The 20,841-nt window shown below is 44.2% G+C and overlaps 1 long non-coding RNA gene across 3 annotated transcripts in view; it reads right to left on the reverse strand.

Moving 5' to 3' along the window:
* Positions 1-1,163: 1,163 nt before the first annotated feature.
* LOC142838717 (uncharacterized) overlaps positions 1,164-20,841 on the reverse strand; it is a 32,630-nt gene continuing 12,952 nt past the window's right edge. For 2 of the 3 annotated variants that reach the window (XR_012908619.1, XR_012908621.1), the window contains 4 exons: positions 8,774-8,856; positions 5,087-5,219; positions 2,458-2,547; positions 1,164-1,745 (listed from right to left, as the gene is read on the reverse strand). This is a non-coding gene — a long non-coding RNA (uncharacterized LOC142838717). The remainder of the gene's footprint in view (positions 1,746-2,457; positions 2,548-5,086; positions 5,220-8,773; positions 8,857-20,841) is intronic. The other variant, XR_012908620.1, reaches the window with a different exon arrangement.

Raw genomic sequence — 20,841 nt, forward strand, 5'->3', positions numbered from 1 at the left:
ATTGATGCTTTGTCACGAGGCTCATAGCTTGTTACCTCATTTTCACATATGCTGCTTGCTTGGCAGCTGACTGGCATCTCCCAACTCTGCCCCTCTCCTTCCCAGCCTCCTGGGTATAAGCAGAGGGTGAACGTTCTTATGTTTCCCAGGCACTCTGACTCAAGTAATCACATAGAAACTATATTAATTACAATACTGCTTGGCCAATAGCTTAGGTGTATTCCAATTAGCTCTTACATTTTAAATTAACCCATTTCTAGTAACCTGTGTATCACTACGAGGCTGTGGCCTACCGGTAAGGAAGGTTCTGGCATCTTTCTCCTTCAGCAGTTACATGGCATCTCCCTGCTCTACCTTCTTTCTCCCTGCATTCAGTTTAGTTTTCCCACCTAGCTTTATTCTGCCCTGCCATAGACCAAAACAGCTTCTTTGTTAACCAATGGTAATAAAACATATTCACAGCATCCAGAGGGGAATCCCACATCAACTCAGTTTGATTGTCCCACCTAGATTTATCCTGCCTTGCTATAGTCAATCATCTACTTTATTAACCAATGAGAGTAATACATAATTACAGTCTTCAGAAGGATGATTCTACAGCAGGTCACAATGTATCCACAGTCAGAAAAGGGAGAAGGAGTTATTGCTCACCCCATTTCTCCATTCCCACAGGACAGGAGCCCAGCTAGGGGATGGCTCCACCCACAGTGGGCGGGACTTTCCCCCTCAGTTAATGCAGCCAAGATCTTCCCCACAGATAGACCCAAATATTCATCTCCCAAAGGATTCTATATTTTGTCCAATTGATAATCCAGACCAACCATCACCATGTCCTAGAGGAAGAATGCAGAGGGCAAGACTCACAACACATCTTGTATAAGCTTAAAGCATGGCTGCCCCTCAGTACTGCCACTGCTCATGGACTCCCCGGAGGCCAGGCTGAGCCTTTTAACCACACCTGCTGCCACCAGCTCTAACAAGGGGAAGCATCTTCTTGCCCCAAGTTCCCTTGGGTCTTCCTCCTAGTCTGTGGTGTCAACTTACTTGTCCTTGTCTCATCAGTAAAAGCAAAGCCAGCTCTGGAAGAGAATGTCAATTGGCCACTGTACCTTTTAGTTGGGCAGAAACACCCAAATGACCTCTCAGAACAAACTTGGCCTCAATGCGATGAACCGCTATTTCCCACAAACAAAAGCAAAACGAAAAGTCAGCCTCATACCCGGCTCTTGTAATTTCAGTGGGTGTTTATTTTCCCTCTGAGGCTATGCTGTACCTTTTAATTTTGCTTAATTACATATACAGAGGAAAAATGAGGAACCGGAGGTAGTTGGAGATGTCTATGAGAGAAACAGGACTTCTCCCGTCTAAACTGTGGGTTGCGTTCTGGGCTTGACATTTTGCTCTGAGAGCGTGAAACTAGCACCTTGGGAAATTACCATCCATTTGATGAAAAGCCAGGCTGCCAGGGGTTGGACTCCTTGGCAGGGCTCCTGGGGCAGGCTGATTCTCTATTTACTTTCTGGGAAAAGATGAGCCTACAGTTGATCTGGTTTTGGACAAGAATCTCTCTCCTCTTCGAGCATCTCTCTTCTGGTGTTTTCATGTTAGAAAATGTTCCTGGGCCCATCCTAACTTCTTCCCAGATGTGGCTTGCTTGTGTTACATTCTCCTTCCCTTTGTCAATACTGAGTGTGAGCAGGAACATTTGATTCTGACACTCACGGAAGGAACTGACAATAAAAGTGCTAGAAAAAAACAGAAGACTTTGTTAGTGGAAAATTTCAGAATCCAAATGGAGTTGCTTGCGTCAGGTACAAACAAAAAGTCAAACAGGGATGGGGAGATGGCTGGGTGGTGAAAGAGCCTGCCATGTAAGGATGGGAGCTGGAGTTCAGACACCCAGAACCAAGCAGATGCCTGCTGGGTGCGTGGCCCCCTATAATTCAGCCTCCTTCCCCAGAGCAAGCTGGCTAGGGAGAAGAGACACGTTTGCAGGCTCTGGGCTTGATTAAGAAACCCTGCATCAATGAATAAAGGTGGAGGAGCGATTGAAGATGAATCTCCCCTACGCTGCCTATCAACCTCTGTCCCATACACACACATGAGCACACACGTGAGTATACACAAATACGTTCCACACCCACACACATGAAAATAGAAAAAGAAAATAAAGTTGGAAGCCAGAAAAGGAAGGCAGTTCAATCACTCATGTTCATTAGCAAGAACCATCATAGGAGACTCTGCCATGACCACAGGCTTGCCCACCAACACAGTAGGGACATCTGACTCAAAACCACTCACTTTAGACTAGAGCCACCTTTGCTTCTGATGCCTTTGATCCTTGTGGCCAAGAATGACAAGAAACAGACTCCCCGTCATTTTTCCTTTGAAGGAGTTTCTTTACCCTGCCCCAGTGAACCAGCGGTGCATTGGTTAGTCAGTGCTCTGTTTACTTACAAATAAATGGTTCTGTCGGTCTCTCAGAGGCGGGTGGAATATACGTGACGTGAAGGCGAAGACGGAGAGCATTTCCAGGGAAAGGGGTCACTAGGAGGACAAATAAGAACCAAGAATAAGTGTATGTGTATGAACCATCACCATGAAATCCATCTCTTTGCATGTTAACCACAACATTAATTACAAAGAAAGACATAGTGGATGAGGCCGAGAATCAGGAAAGAGTTCAAAGTCTTCCTCAGGTACCTAGCAAGTTTGTGACCATATTGTAAAACAAAGAAAACAGAGCCTTTCTCTGATATTTAAAGGTTGACACACACGATTTGTATGCTTGCTTTTAGCATGGTATCATATCACATCACACCTAAGCCTATCGTCTTAAGTTGCCTCCTTTGGCCTCAGCAATAATTTTCTTTTTGTTTTAAGTCATGCGATGTTTTCTCTGGTAAAATGACCAGCACATCTCAGGTGTAGAAATCACAAGAACTACACAGAGCCCTCCAGAGGCCACAGAAGAGAGATGGGGCCTTTAGTAGCTCAAACTCTGCTTGAGCTCCACCCATGCAAAGACAGAAGCCTTCCACTAGGCTTTGTCATTGCCACAATTAGATGGTTAGAAGAACAGCAGTGAGGAGCAGAGAGGGCTGGGGAAAGGCGTTAAGTGTGTTCATAGCCACAGAGCCCTCTCTGCCCTTTCCTGGAGAAAGCAGGCTCCCAATATGACGCCACTCCAGGCTTTGATTCTCCTGCAGAGGTGGAGAGTCCCAGACATGCACACATTTGGTTGTGTTGACTGAAATCCCATTCAAGATGAGAGAGCATTGAGTTTCCATAACTGCTACCCTAGCCCCCCCTCAAGAGACCCTTCCAAAGGAAAAAAGCAGCAGGTCTGTGCTTTGTAGAGAATGTGCTCTCTTTATGGTTTGCCTGTCAGAGGAAACCATCACCGGCCCACTCTTGGAAAGAGAGTAAGAACCATTCAGAGTGGAGTTGAGATTCTGTAGAACAAGGCATTTCTTTCCCCATTTGAAGTTTGTGACTCTTGACTCCCAAGAGTAATGAGATGTCTCATTCAGAGTGAGGGTTCCCCCAAGTTCACAACAACATTACACGGTTTCTGTCAGCCTAGGTTCTCAGAGCTTAGCTAGAGCTCCCCAGAATTCCAGGAACAGAGCACAGGGCTCAAGCTGCAATCCAGACTACAGCCTGTGCAGGAACTGTGGGTTTGAGAAGACCGTGCACTGCTCCTGGGCCACACCCCACCACACTGCTCCTGGGCCACACCCCACCACACTGCTCCTGGGCCACACCCTACCCCAAGTTGGAGGTCTCTCTCTCTGGAGTCTGGGCCATAGTCTGAACCATCTCAGGGTTGCTGTGAAGGTATTTCATAGATATGGTTAACTCCCACAATCCGTTGACTTGTAAAGATTATTCTCGGCTATGTGGGTGGTCCTTCATCAAGTCTGTTGGAAAAAGTCTTCGGAGAAAAACTGAGATTTCCTTGGAATGAAAAAAAATCCTGCATCAAGAGTGTTCCTGAACAGTGTTCCATCCCGCAGACTTCAGGCTTGGCAACACAAGATTTCGTAAAATCTTTTGTTTACACTTTCTTTGTTCATGTATGCGTGTATGTATGTACTCACCCATGTGCGTGCCCAAGCCATGGAACACGGGTTTAGATGAGAAGCCAAGCTGGGGAGTCAGTTTTCTCTTCACACCACATGGGTTCCTGAGATGGAGTTCAGGTTGTCCAGCTTGGAGGCAGGAGCCCAGTGAGTCATCTTTCAGCAATTCCTTCAAATCTATCTATCTATCTATCTATCTATCTATCTATCTATCTATCTATCTATCATCTATCTATCCATCCATTTATCTACCTACCTACCTACCTACCTACCTACCTACCTACCTATGATCTTATCTGTCATCTGTGATCCTACCTGATTATTTGTCTGTCTGCCTATCTATGCATCCATACATCTACGCACCATCTATCTTTCTATTTATCTACCTATTTACATGCTTAGGTGTGAATATATATTGAACATATTCAATCACCCTTTACTGTCTATTACTCCAAGATCCACATTAAGATGTCAGAATCTGAAGAAACCTAAATTTCTTATATAAACTCATATGACCAGGCCACGTAGGGGTCTGAGGCAGGGGAATTGCCATGAGTTCTAGATCAGCCTAGAATACATGAGACCTTGTCTCAAAAGCACATCCATACACATGTTCATGCATACAGAAAAGATTTCCATCCAGCCTAAGTACATTATCCTGTATAATATCAAATGTCATATCAATGCTATCCAAATATCCAATTTTGGGAGGAACCACTGCAAGGCGGACGGATGGCATATATTCACTACAGGCATTTGATTTTAATATTTTTGATCCATATTTAGTTGAATCCATATACATGGAACTCATAATACAAGAGGATATCTGTCTATCTTACCTTTGTCTGTCTGTCTACCTTTTACCTACCTACACTTACCTTTCCATCCATCACATTGACTCTATTTCCACTGAGACCTTGACCCACTGCTGGGCTCTTAAAGGCACATAGTCCCAGATCACACTATCTAAGAAACAGAGACAAGACCAGAGTCCAGCTCACCTTTGACTCATGTTTTCTGTCCGTTGGAATACACAGCTCTTTGCTTTACTCATTGCTGCCTGAAAACATCTTGAAATGTACCTCCCTGTCTGAAAGAGTCAGAGATTGATCCAGCCAAGCAACATTCTTCACTCTGGGTCATGGGAATGCACACATCTTAGTTTGCCACCCAGTGTTTACATGTGCACAGAGATAATTTAGCAAGCAACATAACACAACCTGCCTGCGTTTTTCAAATGTAAAGCCTTGGAAAAGTTTCTGCTGTACATTACCTCATTTTAAAGCATTATTCACAGTCATTAAGTTGTTCATTTGAGCCAAAATTGCTCCCAGTGCCCATAATACACAAGATTGCCCCTGGTACCCATAACACAGCAGTAGAACATTCTTTATGATCCCAAGATCCCTTCACTCACACCGTCTTCTTCACGGCTTCGAGCTTCAGCCTGGGCTGTGGGGCATCCTTGTAGCTCACATATGGGTGTAGCCTGGAAACATTAGGGAGCTAACTCCTAAGGAGTCGTTCCCCACCAACGGGAGAGCAATTGGTGGACAAGGAGCTGTGCTACTCTGAAAGAGCGTCTGAGCTGGGTGCCTTCTAAGAAAAGAGTGTCTGTTTAGTTCATAGTTCTGGAAGTCGGAGAAACGGGTGCTGCTCTCTGCTCAGCTCTCCTGGGAGCCGCACGTCCAAAGCATCACACAGAGCACCTGTGGAAGAGACAAGCAGGTGCTTGTGGGAGAGATCACATGGCAAGACGGAAGGGAAAGGGAGTGACCATGGGGCTCACTGTTTCATCAGCTTGCTCTAGCACTCCCCGAGATCAGATAATCCCTTCCTGCCAACAGTCACTAACCAATCACATCCCGTGAGCCCCACCTATTAAAGTCCCACCATGTTTCAGAGTCATTGCATCAGCCACAAGTTTCAACAAGAGTTCTGATAAAGGAGACCAAATCCATACCACAGCCGTGGCCCAGCCTCCCACTCTTCCAACTGACCACATGGGAGGGCACTCTAGGTGCCTTTCAGAGGACCTGGAGAGTCAAGCGACTGTCTCGTGGTGGTGACTTTAACAGTGCACCTGCTCCCTACTGTTGGCTGCTGAGGTTGACTTCCAAATCGGTGGCCTGTCTCAACTTCGTGCCTCTGGATCTACTTTGAAGAAAATCCAAACTAAGACCCACCACCCCGATTGAGACTGTCCTATGGTTCCCTCCTGATGGTTAGCCAGGGTTTTCTGGCATCTCCAGGATGGTAAGAACTCTTTCTGTGGCTTTAGATACAGATTCCCAGCACTGGACAAAGCGTGGAGAACGATAAAGGAGTCCCATGAGCTATCCAGAACCTCCCGCAGACCAAGCACTTTGCTAGCTTTTCATTCTGACTAAATGTTTCTGTTTTTAAAAGTTAAAAATAAGCAAGTTATTTTTATTAGTGCCTTATTGAAATATTTCCGTACCATACAATTTACCATGTAAATAAATTCGATGTGCTTTTCCTTCAGAGCTGTACAACCATTATCTTAACCCATTTTAGAATATTTTCATCACCCTAAAGAGAAAGTTACCATCAACAATTCTTCATTTCTCTGCGTGCTTCCTACGAATACAATGGGCATTAATAAATACAGTTGGAGAGCATATAACTAGGGACGGCTAGGTGGATGCTCGTGAGAGGTTAACTAGATGGATGGGTGAGTGGAGAGGCATGTGGGTGGGCGGGCGTAAATGGATGGGTGGGTGGGTATGTGGATGGCTATCGCGATAGGTGGGAAACAGAGGAATAGGCGGTGTGGCTAAAAAGTGAGTGGGTGGTGAGAACACGCAGTAGCTCCAGGCCAGCCCTCATTTCTGTCTCTTTGGATTTTCCTACTCCAGACAATTCATATAGATGAAAGTGTGCGGTGTGTGACCTATAACGTCACAGGATACATTTGAGATTCTGTATCTGTATTCATCCCGTCTTTGTATTTCAGCTCTTAGGATGAGTGGAAGTTCTTTCCCAGGCGGAAAATCTGTAACCGTTGCCATGCTGCTCTGATAATGTCCCCAAGCTGTGCTGATCACTGTCCTCTTACAAACTCTAGTTCAGCACAGTCACCTGAAAGGGACAGGGTCAGAGTAAAGCGGCACAGCGCCTACTATCCCATTCATTGTGAACTTATAAAATTAATAACAATGACTCTGAATAGAAACCATGCTGTCATCTACTTCCAAAAGAAGGCACACCCCATTTTCATTATCCTGGTATGACTATGCCCTGAAAATGAGGGGCCTTTACCACAGTGATGCTCCCTGGGTGGGAAGGAAGCCTGCTTGTGTAAGAATAATACCATTCATTCTGGGAGCCTTGGTGGAGCGGCTACTCGGTGTTCTCTTCCCCAGCTGTGGAAGTGTGCCTACACAATTAATTTCAGCTGGGGCATACACTTCACACAGAGAGACCTGGTCCCCAGGTGTACAGGAAAATGAGTGGGGTAAAGAGGAGAGTTTGAGAGGACCCCCGATCATCTTTCACTCCTCATTTCCAATCGCTCTGGCTTTCCTTCCCTGGCGTATTGTGTTTCTCTTTCCTTCATGACAAGTGCTCTTCTTCACTATGCCTTTGTTTCTACACAGGCTTGCCACTGTCCCCAGAAATAAAAAGTTATATGTGGGGTTTTTTTTGAGAAAAATAAACATGGTTGCATGCATGGATAGATGGATGACTGTGTAGATGAATGGCTGAGTAGATGGATGGGTAAGTAGATAGACATGTGGGTTTGGCAGAAGGATGGAATGGATTGGTGGATGAATGACTATCTAGACAGGTGGACAGATGAATGGGCAATTGGTATGGGTGAATGAATGAGTGGTGAGTGAGTGGGTACATATGTACTTGACTGGATTGCTAGACAGATGTATGTATGTATGGATGGATGGATGAGTGGATGGGTGGGTGGATGGATGAGTGGATGGGTGTGTGGGTGGGTGGATAAATGGATGAGTGGATTGGTGTGTGGGTGGGTGGATAAATGGATGAGTGGATGGATGGATGGATGGATGTATGGATGAGTGGATGCATCAATGAATGGGTGGATGGATGTATGGATGAGTGGATGCATCAATGAATGGGTGGATGGATGTATGGATGAGTGGATGCATCAATGGATGGATGGATGGATGAGTGGATGGATGGATGGATGGATGGATGAGTGGATGAGTGGATGCATCAATGGATGGATGGATGGATGGATGGATGGATGGATGGATGGATGGATGAGTGGATGGATGGATGGATGGATGGATGGATGGATGGATGGATGGATGGATTGGCAGGTGAACAGATGGATTGCTATATGGGTACATAAATGAACATTTGAGTAGGTGAGTGGATAGATGGACAAAGAGGAAAGAGAAAGGGGGGATCCTGGCTACAAACAGAATCTTTTCTGTCTGGGTTCATCAGTAGCATCAACCTAGAAGTATTTAATCTGGACCTGAGTGTGGGAAGCTTCTGGAGTTCACACTTTTCCAGAGTGGGTCAAGAATTCACCCTCCTATACACCAATGAACCAGACACTTCCTCAAGTCCCTATCTCTTAATCCACTATGTCAGGATTGGGATTTCAGGATATGAATTTGGAGAGAGGGACATAAATGTTCATTTACAGCCCACTATGTTAGAGGGCTCTAGGAAATACCCACCTGGGTGTGAATTATGTGGAGCAGTAAAATGATTGTTTCCCTGGTGGGTCTGATGTGGAGAAGCAGCCAACATCCTCTGCTTGCTAAAAATAGGATTAAACATGTAAACTGGTCAGATCTCAGATGTTTAAAAAATGAACTTACCTTGCCAAACTAATCAAATAGGGAAACCGAGGACAAGAGCAGCAAGGCGGCGTTTTCAAAATCACCGAAGTAGATAGAACAGATTTATAATTAGCCCAAGATTCCCATTTTCTTCTTATTCCAACATGTTCGCAAGACCATTTTGTAAAGGCCAGCTGGCATTGGCACCGCCATTACCCTTTAACTGTGGCTCTCTGATAACACAGCAGAGAATAGCTGAGAACAACAGAATCTGCTTTCTGGGGCTAGAGAGGTGGCTCAGTGGTTAAAGCAGCTGTCGTTCCTGCAGAGGGCCTGGGTTCATTTCTGAGCAACCACACAGTCGTTTCTGGTTGCACTTCTGTGTCATATAGACACACTTGACTTTATATAACTATAGAAAAACTAGGGACCATAAACAAGAAAAAATACAGCATTTATCTTCTGATTCTGGGTTAATTCACATAATAAATTAGCTCCAATTGCATCTGGTTTTCTCATAATTGCCAAACTTTGTTCTTCATGGCTGAAAAGAAATTCTGTAGTGTATATATGATGCATGCCAAATTTTCTTTACCAACTCCCCTTTTGTTGGATGCCTAGGTTGGTTCCATAACTTATAAAAATTGATCCTTTTTTACATCAATTCACAAAATCATGAAAACTTCATATTAGTGGAGTTCCAAGTCATGTTCAATACACATAAACATTACATAATGTTTAAGCCCAACTGCAAATATATCTTTTTTTTGTTTTGTTTTGTTTTTTAATTTATTTATTTATTAAGGATTTCTGCCTCCTCCCCGCAACCGCCTCCCATTTCCCTCCCCCTCCCCCGATCAAGTCACCCTCCCTCATCTGCTCGAAGAGCAATCAGGGTTCCCTGACCTGTGGGAAGCCCAAGGACCGCCCACCTCTATCCAGGTCTCCTAAGGTGAGCATCCAAACTGCCTAGGCTCCCCCAAAGCCAGTATGTGCAGTAGGATCAAAACCCCACTGCGATTGTTCTTGAGTTCTCAGTATTCCTCATTGTCCTCTATGTTCAGCTAGTCCTGGTTTATCCCATCCTTTTTCAGACCCAGGCCAGCTGGCCTTGGTGAGTTCCCGATAGAACATCCCCATTGTCTCAGTGTGTGGGTGCGCCCCTCGCGGTCCTGAGTTCCTTGCTCGTGCTCCGTCTCCTTCTGCTCCTGATTTGGACCTTGAGATTTCTGTCCCGTGCTCCTCTGTCTCTGTCTCCTTTCATCGCCTAATGAAGGTTAATATTCATGAGGATGCCTATGTGTTTGTCTTTGGGTTCACCTTCTTACTTAGCTTCTCTAGGAACATGCATTATAAGCCCAATGTCCTTTATTTATGGCTAGAAACCAAATATGAGTGAGTACATCCCCTGTTCCTCTTTTTGGGTCTGGCTTACCTCACTCAGGATAGTGTTTTCTATTTCCATCCATTTGTATGCAAAATTCAAGAAGTCCTTGTTTTTTACTGCTGAGTAATACTCTAATATGTATATAATCCATACTTTCTTCATCCATTCTTCCGTTGAAGGGCATCTAGGTTGTTTCCAGGTTCTGTCTATTACAAACAATGCTGCCATGAACATAGTTGAGCATATACTTTTGTTGTATGATAGGGCCTCTCTTGGGTATATTCCCAAGAGTGGTATTGCTGGATCCAGGGGTAGGTTGATCCCGAATTTCCTGAGAAACCGAAACACTGCTTTCCAGAGTGGTTGCACAAGTTTGCATTCCCACCAGCAATGGGTGAGTGTCCCCCTTTCTCCACAACCTCTCCAGCAAAGGCTATCATTGGTGTTTTTTATTTTAGCCATTCTGACAGGTGCAAGATGGTATCTTAAAGTTGTCTTGATTTGCATTTCCCTGATCGCTAGGGAAGTTGAGCATGACCTTAAGTGTCTTTTGGCCATTTGAAGTTCTTCTGTTGAGAATTCTCTGTTCAGCTCAGTGCCCCATTTTATAATTGGATTGATTAGCCTTTTACGGTCTAGTTTCTTGATTTCTTTATATATTTTGGAGATCAGATCTTTGTCAGTTGCGGGGTTGGTGAAACATATATATCTTTTCTTTGTGATGAAAACTCCTAAAACCCTTCTAGCCTTTTGAAATGTAGGGTCAATAATTGCTAAAATGTGGATTTAAAGTGTTCCCCTCAAATGGCTTATATTTTTAAAATTATTCTATTATTTGTGTGTATGGGTATCGCTTGTGAGTATAGGTGCCTGCAGAAGCCAGATGAGGGCGGTGGGTCTCCCTGGGCTGGAGTCACAGGTGCTGAGCACTAAACTCTGGCCCTCCGAGAAGAGCATACCTTCTTAGCAACTGAGCTCTCTCTGCAGCCTGGGGCTCCTGCTTTCAAGGCTTGGTCCCTGGTTGATAACACTGCTGGATCATGAGACAGTAACCTCGTCAGTGGACTCATTTGCTGTGAGTTCACAGGTGGATGGGATATTAGGAGCTGAGACCTAGCTGAAGAGGTAAACCACTGGTAGACACCCTTATCCTGGAACTGACTCCCCTCTCCCCTTCCCTTCCCACCTCACTCCTCTCCACTATGAGATGAAGCTCTACCACTTGGTTTCCACCATAACCTTCCGCCTCACCAAAACCCAGAAACGATGGAGCCGAGCACCATGGGCTCATGCCAATATAAACCTTTTATTCTTTGAAGTGAACTTGCTCCGGTGTTTTGTCACAGCAAGGAAATGTGACTTGCACAAAGACTGCCCTCTCCAGCCACTGCGCCTTGCAGTGGTGGCCCTAGAGTTTCCCGTTCCTGTCTATCCTCTCCCCTGTCTTTGGGGCATGTAGACCTAACCATAGAAGCAATTGACTCCTTCTGAATTTACCTGATACGTCCAATGGCTCCTTTAGTTACCGGTTTAGCCAGGCTGACAAGGTTGAGACGTGCTGGTATGATGGGAGCCATAGGGGGCCGCTTCCGAGAAGCAGGTAACGCCTCTGATGACGCACGGACACACCACAGTGCCTAGCGGTCTTTAAAAAAGCTCATTCAAATGCCTCTGATTATTTCCCCTGGTATAGATCCGGCCCAAAATATCCAGCAGACCGTTCCCAGTGCTCTTCCCGAGCCGAGGCGTGGAAAGAATGGTGATTTTCCTAAGAAACTCAGCAGCTGTTATATAACAAGAATTGGAACCGTGTCCCCTTAGCAGGTGAAGCAACCCCCAGGAGTGGGACAGGAACTCAGACATTATCAGAATGGCTCTCCCTCGGGGCCCCCGACACTAAATAGTTTTGCTCTAAGAGCTATTAAAAGTAGACCCATGTCTTGTTTTTGTCCCAGGAGAAAAGTAAGACATAGATTTGGGACTCGGGAGACCTGGGTGGTGGGGACATAGTGTCATATTTAACCACGGATGACAACTGAGCTGAACCGGGTACTCAGTTGTTGATGTGGCAATAGTGACAGAATCAACCACGTCACAGTCGATACTGTAACAGCCAAGGGATCATTCAAACAGATACTGAATGTCTTCCAGACTAGTTCTGAGTAAAGGTTAATAGCCAAGGTGATCAAACAGAGCTGTGTACAATAGTTCATGCCTGTAATACTAGCACTTTAGAGACTGAGGCAGGAGGACTGCTGTGAGTTCAAGGCCAGTCAGGGAAATGTAATAACACCCTAACTCCAAAAACAACAAAGTGAGTCATTGTACAAACGGAGGTACCAAAACCATCAGAAGCCAGTGTAACAACCGACTTTCCAGAAAATTCCAGCTTATCCCAGGATATGCTAAATATATTACTTCTTTAAACCTCAAATACCATAAAAATTCACCTCAAGAATTTTTTCTATGCCTTCATCTTTTACACAAAGGAAACAGCAGAACAGAGAGGAATGATTCAAAATTGCACATTCAATTAGCCCAGAAACACCTGCCTGTCTTCCGGTCTCCAAGGTTCTTCCACATCTGACCCAGGGCTGTGGGAAGCCATGAGTTCTTTCTCAGAAGACCCCAGCTGAGTCTTCATTTCTTCCTGGGCTCATGACCATGTATCCCTTGTGACAGACACTCCAGGGTACTTCTGAGTGCAGGTTTGTTCAAAACATTGCTTCTTCAAGCCAGCAAGCTCGTGAACCAAGCGCTCACCAACAATGGCTGTAAGCTGAGTCAACTTGGCAAACCAAAGGAAACAGCTTCCCCATCACCCTCAGAGCACCAGAACCACATGGGCTTGCTGGGATGCTAGGAACAAGGCAGCTTCACCTCATGAGCTTCTTTCTCAGCATCTGTGCCCCACAAGCCCTTTCAGTTAAAACTGACGTGTGAGACTTGAGACATCACCCCAAAGAGAAGAAGAGGGACAAGCAAACACAGACAGGTGGAAAGTAGATTTTCAGAAAACAAATGAGCAGACCCCAAGGGCTTTACGCACACTGCTGGTCCTGGATACACGCTAGTTAATCACGCGGCCTCGTGTTTGATCCTGACTCACAGGCTCCTCAGTGAAGAGCAAACAGTGTCTTGCAGGTCTGGTGGGATCTGAGGAGCTCCCTGTGCAATGTGTCCAGCCTCACTCTGGGAACAGCTAAACCTTTCGGCCTAGAAGATGTACGATGGCTACGGTTTGACCATGTCGCCCTCAAAGGCACTGGTATAGAAATGTAAGCCCCAATCACATATGTTAATGGCATTTGGATGTGAGGGCAGTGGAAGGTAATTGGGGTTAGATGAGGTCATGAGGGCAGAGACAGCATGGTGGTGTCTTTATGAAAGAAAAAGACCTTAGCCACCATGTTTGCTCTGTCTGCCCTTGGGATGCCCTTCCCTGTGTTACGATGTAGCATAAAAAGCAGCAGAGCAGACCCAGTTCCACCTTCTTGGACTTTCTGGGCTTGAGAACTGTGAGCTAAATAAACCTCTACTTTATATAAACACTCAGTCTGTGGTGTTCAGAAACAAGTCCAGACTGTTGACTCTAAAGGCTTGGAGAGCTAGCTCAGAAGCTCACCTGCTAGTGGGCAGAGCTTCAGAGGACATTGTAGGGTGGAGTCCCTGAGGCCTCAGAGGACCCCCCAATAATGTGGAAAGAGAGGGGACCTTTTGGTGAGAGGGAAGTGCGAGAAAGAAATAAGAAAAGAAGGAACAAAAAGAGAAGGAAGTGTGAAAGGTGGGGCTGGAAAGAGTGAAGAGTCACCTTGAGGCGGGGAAGAGTTTTGCTCTCAAGAGCAGTGAAACCAGAACCGCACCAACCCGCCTCCGGTTCTTCTGGTCTAAAATTAACAGAAGCTGCAGCCTGGATTCCACGGGCAGCTCTAGAGGGAGCTGTATTGTCTTAACATTTGAAGGGAATTCACACAGTAGCTAGCTACCTGTCTCTCTCCGGACCCCGGAGCCCCTCTCCTACTCTCTGTCTCTGTGAAGCAGATGCTGTATGCTAGTTAGGACCCCTTTCTTCTTTTAAAAACATCAGTAGCTGTTTCGGCTTCGTCCGCTTGTTTTGTTCCTGTGTCTCAGGAGTTAAAGCATTCGTGAGATCACTGGTGGACTTCTGCAGCCACTCACTTCCCACTCTGGTCTAGAGTGTTCCTGTGAAGCCTCAGAGAGTCAGAGGCCAACGCTGGGAAGGCAAAGGGCCTCTGAGACAATGATGAACTCCTCGCCCTCCTGTGAGCATGAAAAATTAAAGCATATCCATTTCAGTCAACGGTTTCTCTAGTCACCTGTTCAGGCCAGTAGGCCTCCCCCTAGGGTTGTCTGTGTTTCAAGTATTCACTTACTTTGAATGAGCTCTATGTCTTTGTCTGCAGGAGTGATGCTCCAAAGGTACAGACAGGAGTAAAGGGACTTAAGAGTTCAAAGAAACCCTCAGCAGCTCTCCACCCCGAAGGGGCTGACAAATGATCTTTGAATGGGCTCCTGCCCAAGCCCTGGGGTTGAAGACCAGGGTAAACGCTCTCCTTCTGCCCAAGCCCTGGGGTTGAAGACCAAGGTAAACGCTCTCCTTCTGCCAAAGCCCTGGGGTTGAAGACTGGGGCACATTCTCTCCTTAACTCACCACTCCACAGGTCAGGACAGAGTATGAATCAGGAATACAGAAAAACTCTGAAATCCTGGCACATGTAAAGAGCCAGTAGCGGTTATAGCTACGATTTGGACATGGAGGCTCCTGACATCATTCCTTCTTGCGTCTCACAATATCACCCTCTTTCAGGAGACAAGGTTTTGGAGTAACCTCCCAGGGAAATATTTTATGCCAAAAAAAGAAGTCTTCTTGTTACCTGAAGATAAGAGCCCTAAGGGTGAGCATGTTGGCTATAAACAAGGAAGTAGGAAGTTGGAGCATCCCCATATCAGGAGACAGGATAAGCACAAAAAAAGAAGTCGTCTCCACCTCCCCATATAGATGCATCTGGGGTACAGTTTTGCTCTTTACCCTGGACTCCTGGATCCATAAAGCCAAGAGACCAAATGAAGCCTTTCTAACCCTGAAGTCCTTGCCACAGGGCCTCTCAAGAGGCTGAATACAGTGTCTTTGACTTCAGGGGTATCTTAGAATAGGCTGAAATGCCACACCAAGAATATTTTTTAATGCGAATGAATGTCTTGCCTACATGTATGTATATGTACCATGTATGTACAGTATCCAGAGAGGCCAGAGGATGTGTCAGGTTCTCTGGAACTGGAGTCACTGATGGTTGTTAGCCACACAGTAAGTGCTGGGAACAGAACCCAGGTCCTCTGCAAGAGCAGTTAAGAGCTCTTAACCACGGAGCCAGCTCTTTAGTCCCAATTCACATATTTTCCGCCCCTCTTAACTTTGCCCCAGACTTACATGCTCTGAGCTAGTCATGAGTCTAGAACGTTTCTCACAGAACTAAACTGTCTAGTTACTAGACTGTCTAGTCACTAGATTCTAATAGGGTTGGTCTACAGAGTCTGGCATGTGCTATGGCTGGGGGAACATCTAGTTTCCAGGACAGTCTCCTGGCTCCAGGTCTACCCAGCAACAGCAACTATTCAGTGACCACCAGAGATTCTAATCTCTATACAGATTTGTGCTTTCCTCAGTTTTTTTTATTGAGATGGAATTCAAATGACATTAAAGTAACTATTTAAAAATGAATAATTCATCTACACTTAGCACATTTACAGTGTTGTACAACCAACACCTCTCTCTACTTTAAAAACATTTCATTGCTCACATGTTTCACTTTTGATGAAAATAGACAGTCAGGGGTCACCAGACAGCTGAGTAAAAGGGTCGGGTATGAATGATAGGCAGGAAACAAAAAAGCAAAAAAATACAAGAGAAATCAAAGACAACACAGAATGACAGGAATAAGGAAAAACAAAGCATATTTTATATTTTTAGGGGATGTGGTACCTATACATGATAATGGGCTTCGTTGTGACTTTTTCATACATGTACATAGAATATTTTAGTCATATCTTGTCCTGTTCTTACTGATCCCCTTTCTCTTCCTAGTTACTATTCTTATTAGTTAGTTATTCTTATACTGTAGATCGTGTCTTTGAAAAATACTTTGTTTATCTTCGTGATGTGATTGTGTGTGTGTATATATGTTAGGGGTGGGGCACACAGCGTGTGAGTAGAGGTTAGAGGGTAATATGTGGGAGTCTGTTCTCACCTTTCAAACTCAAGTCACTAGGCAACAGATTGATCTAGCTAGCCATGTATGTGTGTGGATTTCTGTATGTATATGTGTGTGTGCATGTGTGTGTGTCTGTGTGTGCATGTGTGTGTGTCTGTGTGTGCGCATGTGTGTGCATCTGTGTCTGTATGCTTGTGTGTGTGTGTGTCTAGGTGTGCATGTGTGTGTGTATGTGTATCCATTTGTCTTGAGTTAAATGAAGTATTTTGCTGGAACATGGGCTCTACATGGACACTCTCAGTATCTTTATCACTGAAAGAAATCTCTCTCTCCCACAGCAACCACTGTCAGTAGTCTTTGGGGAGGGCTGGGGCCTTGTGTATTCCTCTGCTTAGAGCTACAGTTAATTCCTGCAAGTCCCCAGAGTGGTGTGTGATGTGAGTTCAAGAGGGCAACTGTCGTGTTTAGTCTAGAAGACAAAGCCTTAAAAGTCTCCTTCTCTTTCTCTCTTCTTATATTCTTTCCATCATGCCTTCTGTGATGGTCCCTGAGCCTTGGAGGGCTGGTGTAGATCCACCCCTTATGGTAGAACATTTCTGTGATGGCCCCTGAGCCTTGGAGGGTTGGCATTGATCCACCACTCAGAGTAGAGCATTACATAGTGGTTTATTCTCAGCACATTGACCTGTGATGAGTGTCTGACACTACTGTTGCTCCTTACAAAAGGAAGCTTCTCGGACCAAAACAGATATCTTTACAAATCTATATGTATATCCTTACAAATACTCAGAAAGCAGTTGAATAGGTGCATCATGTCTACTTAGCCAAACAACAGCTATCCTTCTCTCTTAGGACCTATGACCTCCCCAACCATGGGCTTTTGACCAAGTTTACAGTATCACATGGGAATTCCCTCCTGTGGAACAGGCTTCAAGTCCAGTATAAAGTAGTTGCTTACCCTCCACTAAACATCCATGTCTCTACTGCACCATCTCCCCTGCTCCGTGAGTTGAGTTGGCTTTTCTTCCCCAGCAATCTATATAATAATGTCTAACACGATGCCTAGCCAGCTTCCAGTTCAGTCTTAACTTGATTTCTCTATATGCTATGATAATGTTATTGGGGCTTTCAAGAACAGGGTTCTACCATTTATTTCTGTTAGGTAACCAACAGCAGCAACAATTGTCTTCTTGGAACCTTAGAGATCTCCCTAACCAACCCCTCATAGGGAGGTAGGTCACCACTAACACTGGGATTTTTATTTAATAATCTATAGCTACCAGGAGCAGCTCTATCCACCCATACAAAGTATACTTATTATATTATTTTATTTTTGATTAACTTAATAATATTAGATTTTCCTATGACTTTTTCATACACCATTAGTTTGGATTGACAACCTCCCCCCCCCCTTATTTAGCCTAGTCTTCCCTATCCCTGGTTAAATGTCTCAGAATACCTCCTTAAACCTTTAATACCCCATTTTTCTTCTACCAAAACAAAGCTTTTACATGTATAATAATATATAATGAAACTTGATATTTTATACCTTCAACCTAAACATTAATTTAAAAATAAAATTTGAAGAATCTTTTTATTAGAAATTTGAGAAGTGATTGTGTCTCTGTAGCAAAAAGCTTATGCTTAAGAAGGGGAGGGCATATCCAGTAAGCGTACAAAATGGGAACAAGCTCTTGGGAATTCAAAGTGTAACAATGGAAAGTTTTTAAAATTTTATAGAAAAATGTGGGAAAAGTTGATAATAAAAAGATAATCCAAAGACTAAGCAAAGACTATAAAAAGGAAAGAGAAAATAATTAGCATCTATGTGTTTCTCTGGACATTTCAACATTGAATAATAGGAATTATTTTTTAAAGAGAGTGTAGAGAAAACATGTATCAATCAAGAGCAAACACAGGAAAAGCATCTGAAGAAATTTATCTCCAGATTGGCGATGAAACCTGGCTTTTCTGAACAAACAATGAAGATCAGGTTCACAGCAAGAAAAGCCATGATAAGAGCTGGCATGGGAAAATATCCTAATTTTGGAGAGATTGGGTGGGGAGATGGGAAGGCCACAAACAGAGAATTTGGAATCAGAAAGCATTTGTTTCTTGCCAGCAGTAACAGAGTCAGGAAAACAATGAAAGAATGGTTTTGAAACGGTGACAAAATGACTTGTTAATGAAATTTTTATACCTAGCCAATCTAGCCATCAAGTGTAGATGAAAATAATGTTAATTACAGATATTTTGGGTCTCCATTTATTAATATCTTCCACCCAAATAAGGAAATATTTTAAAAGAGGAGTCTAAAATGATAAAATTTAAAGGTAATTGTGGAGACACATGGGAAGATGGGAGGGTCAAGTCCAGAAATAATCCAGAAGAGGTTTGTCTGAAGCAAAAAGGACATTCACATGCTGGTATTCACGGGGATTGAAGCTGTGGCAGAGGTTCTGACTCATGGTTCAGTGCACAGAAAATTAAGCACATCAAACAAATGAAGCTGTTGTTAAGTCTAGAAAACTGAAAGCCAAGAAGGAAAACGTGATTATGGTTATCCATGTGTTTCCAGATGCAATTGACATTTACACAGTCAAATAAAACAACTTCTGTTAAACATGGCAGAAGACATTTCATGATCAGGACTGGGAGCTTGAGAGACCAGAGGAGGCTGGGAAATCTGAACTTGCTTTAGAACTCGTCGCGATGACCAACTCCCTTCCGTGACAATGTTCTCAGTCTGTTGTAGCTACTTTTCTGCTGATGGGATGGAATGCCACAACTCAAAGCATCCCCAGGAAGAAAAGGGTCTGTTTGGCTTGTTGTGGGGGAAGCACGATACAACAGCAGGAACAGAAAGCTGACTTATGTTTTCATTTGCACCAGGGAACCTGAGAAAGAAAGAATAGAAGCAAGGCAAGTCCCCCCACCCCCAGGGACCAACTTCTTTCAATAAGACCCACCTCCCAAAGGCTCTATAACCTCCCTAGACACCACACTGGGACCACTGTTCAACTAAGTGATGTTTGTCCAAACCTCGACATCCATCATGAGGATGGAGCCTTGTGACCTACTCCCCTCTAGAAAGTCCCGCCTCTTTGTACTGTTACAATGAAACTGGGTTTCAACTTGACTTTTGGAGGGAACATTGGAAGCTCAGTAGAAGTCTTCACCTTGGAGCAGCTGGAATTAAACAGGAGGAGAGGTGAGAGGATTATTGTGTTGATAAAAGCCTTTTAACAACGTTTGGCTTTCTAAACCCGGTGTGTGTGTTTATTTCATAGAAACCTTAATTAAATTATTTTAAACTCCATTATTTTAACAACTTGATTCGCCAACCAAGCTATAACACACCAAGGTATACCCAGTGGCTCGTGACGATCTCCCTTGCAGTAAGCAGCTCACAGAAAAGAAATGCCGTTTGCTGCCGGGACCCATTCTGAACGATGTGACCTCTTTTTCAACCCTGGTGAAATGGAGCCACTAAATAAAAGTCAAATCCAGTTACACTCAAAACTCAAGTGATGTGTAACCAAAATATTTGTAAGCCCCAGGTAATGGCCTGGTTATTCCTGCAGAATCTATTGTAGCAGCATCTGAGAACACTACAAAATTTATAAACGTTGCTCTCACTCTGGGCTCTTACAGCTCCTGCTGACCTTACTGAAGAACAATTTACCAACCTCTAGTATGCTTTCTGGTTTGGGTTTTTAAAGCATATGTTTATTGGTCTGTCTTCATGATAACAAAGACAATAGCTTGTTAAATGTCTTTTATCCCATGTCCAATAATGATGAATACATAGAAAATGTGAAGATGGTCAAATAAATAAGAGACAAGAAGGGATTGAATGAACAGCCTACAGTGAGGAAGAAAAAAACACCAACCAGATGAGTGACACAAAATGACAACTTAGGGTGACGGGGACCAAGGAGAGTTCTGTCACCTTACTTGGCAAATGTGCAGAGCTTGAGTTTCAGCAGACTGACCCACTCATTCCCAATGTTTGTGACATGCCAGGCTCAGTTTTGGGAGCTGCACCCATGCGTATGACCTCAGTTCTTCCTCACAGTCAACTCCAGGACAAGTTCTCATTTCCCCAATCTTTTAAATTTTATTTTTAACTTTTTTTTATTGAGCTATACATTTTTCTCCACTCCCCTTCCTTCCTCCCCTCTCCCCTTCTACCCTTTCCCCTGACCCCCACGCTCCCAATTGACTCATAAGATCTTGTCTTTTTCATCTTCCTATGTAGACCCATGTATGTCTCTCTTTGTTGTCAACTCTGTTGTCTAGGTTCTCTGCGGTTGTGGCCTGTAGGCTGGTTTTTCTTTGCTTTA

This window comes from Microtus pennsylvanicus, chromosome 1 (genome assembly GCF_037038515.1).
Source record: "Microtus pennsylvanicus isolate mMicPen1 chromosome 1, mMicPen1.hap1, whole genome shotgun sequence".
Taxonomy (NCBI): domain Eukaryota; kingdom Metazoa; phylum Chordata; class Mammalia; order Rodentia; family Cricetidae; genus Microtus; species Microtus pennsylvanicus.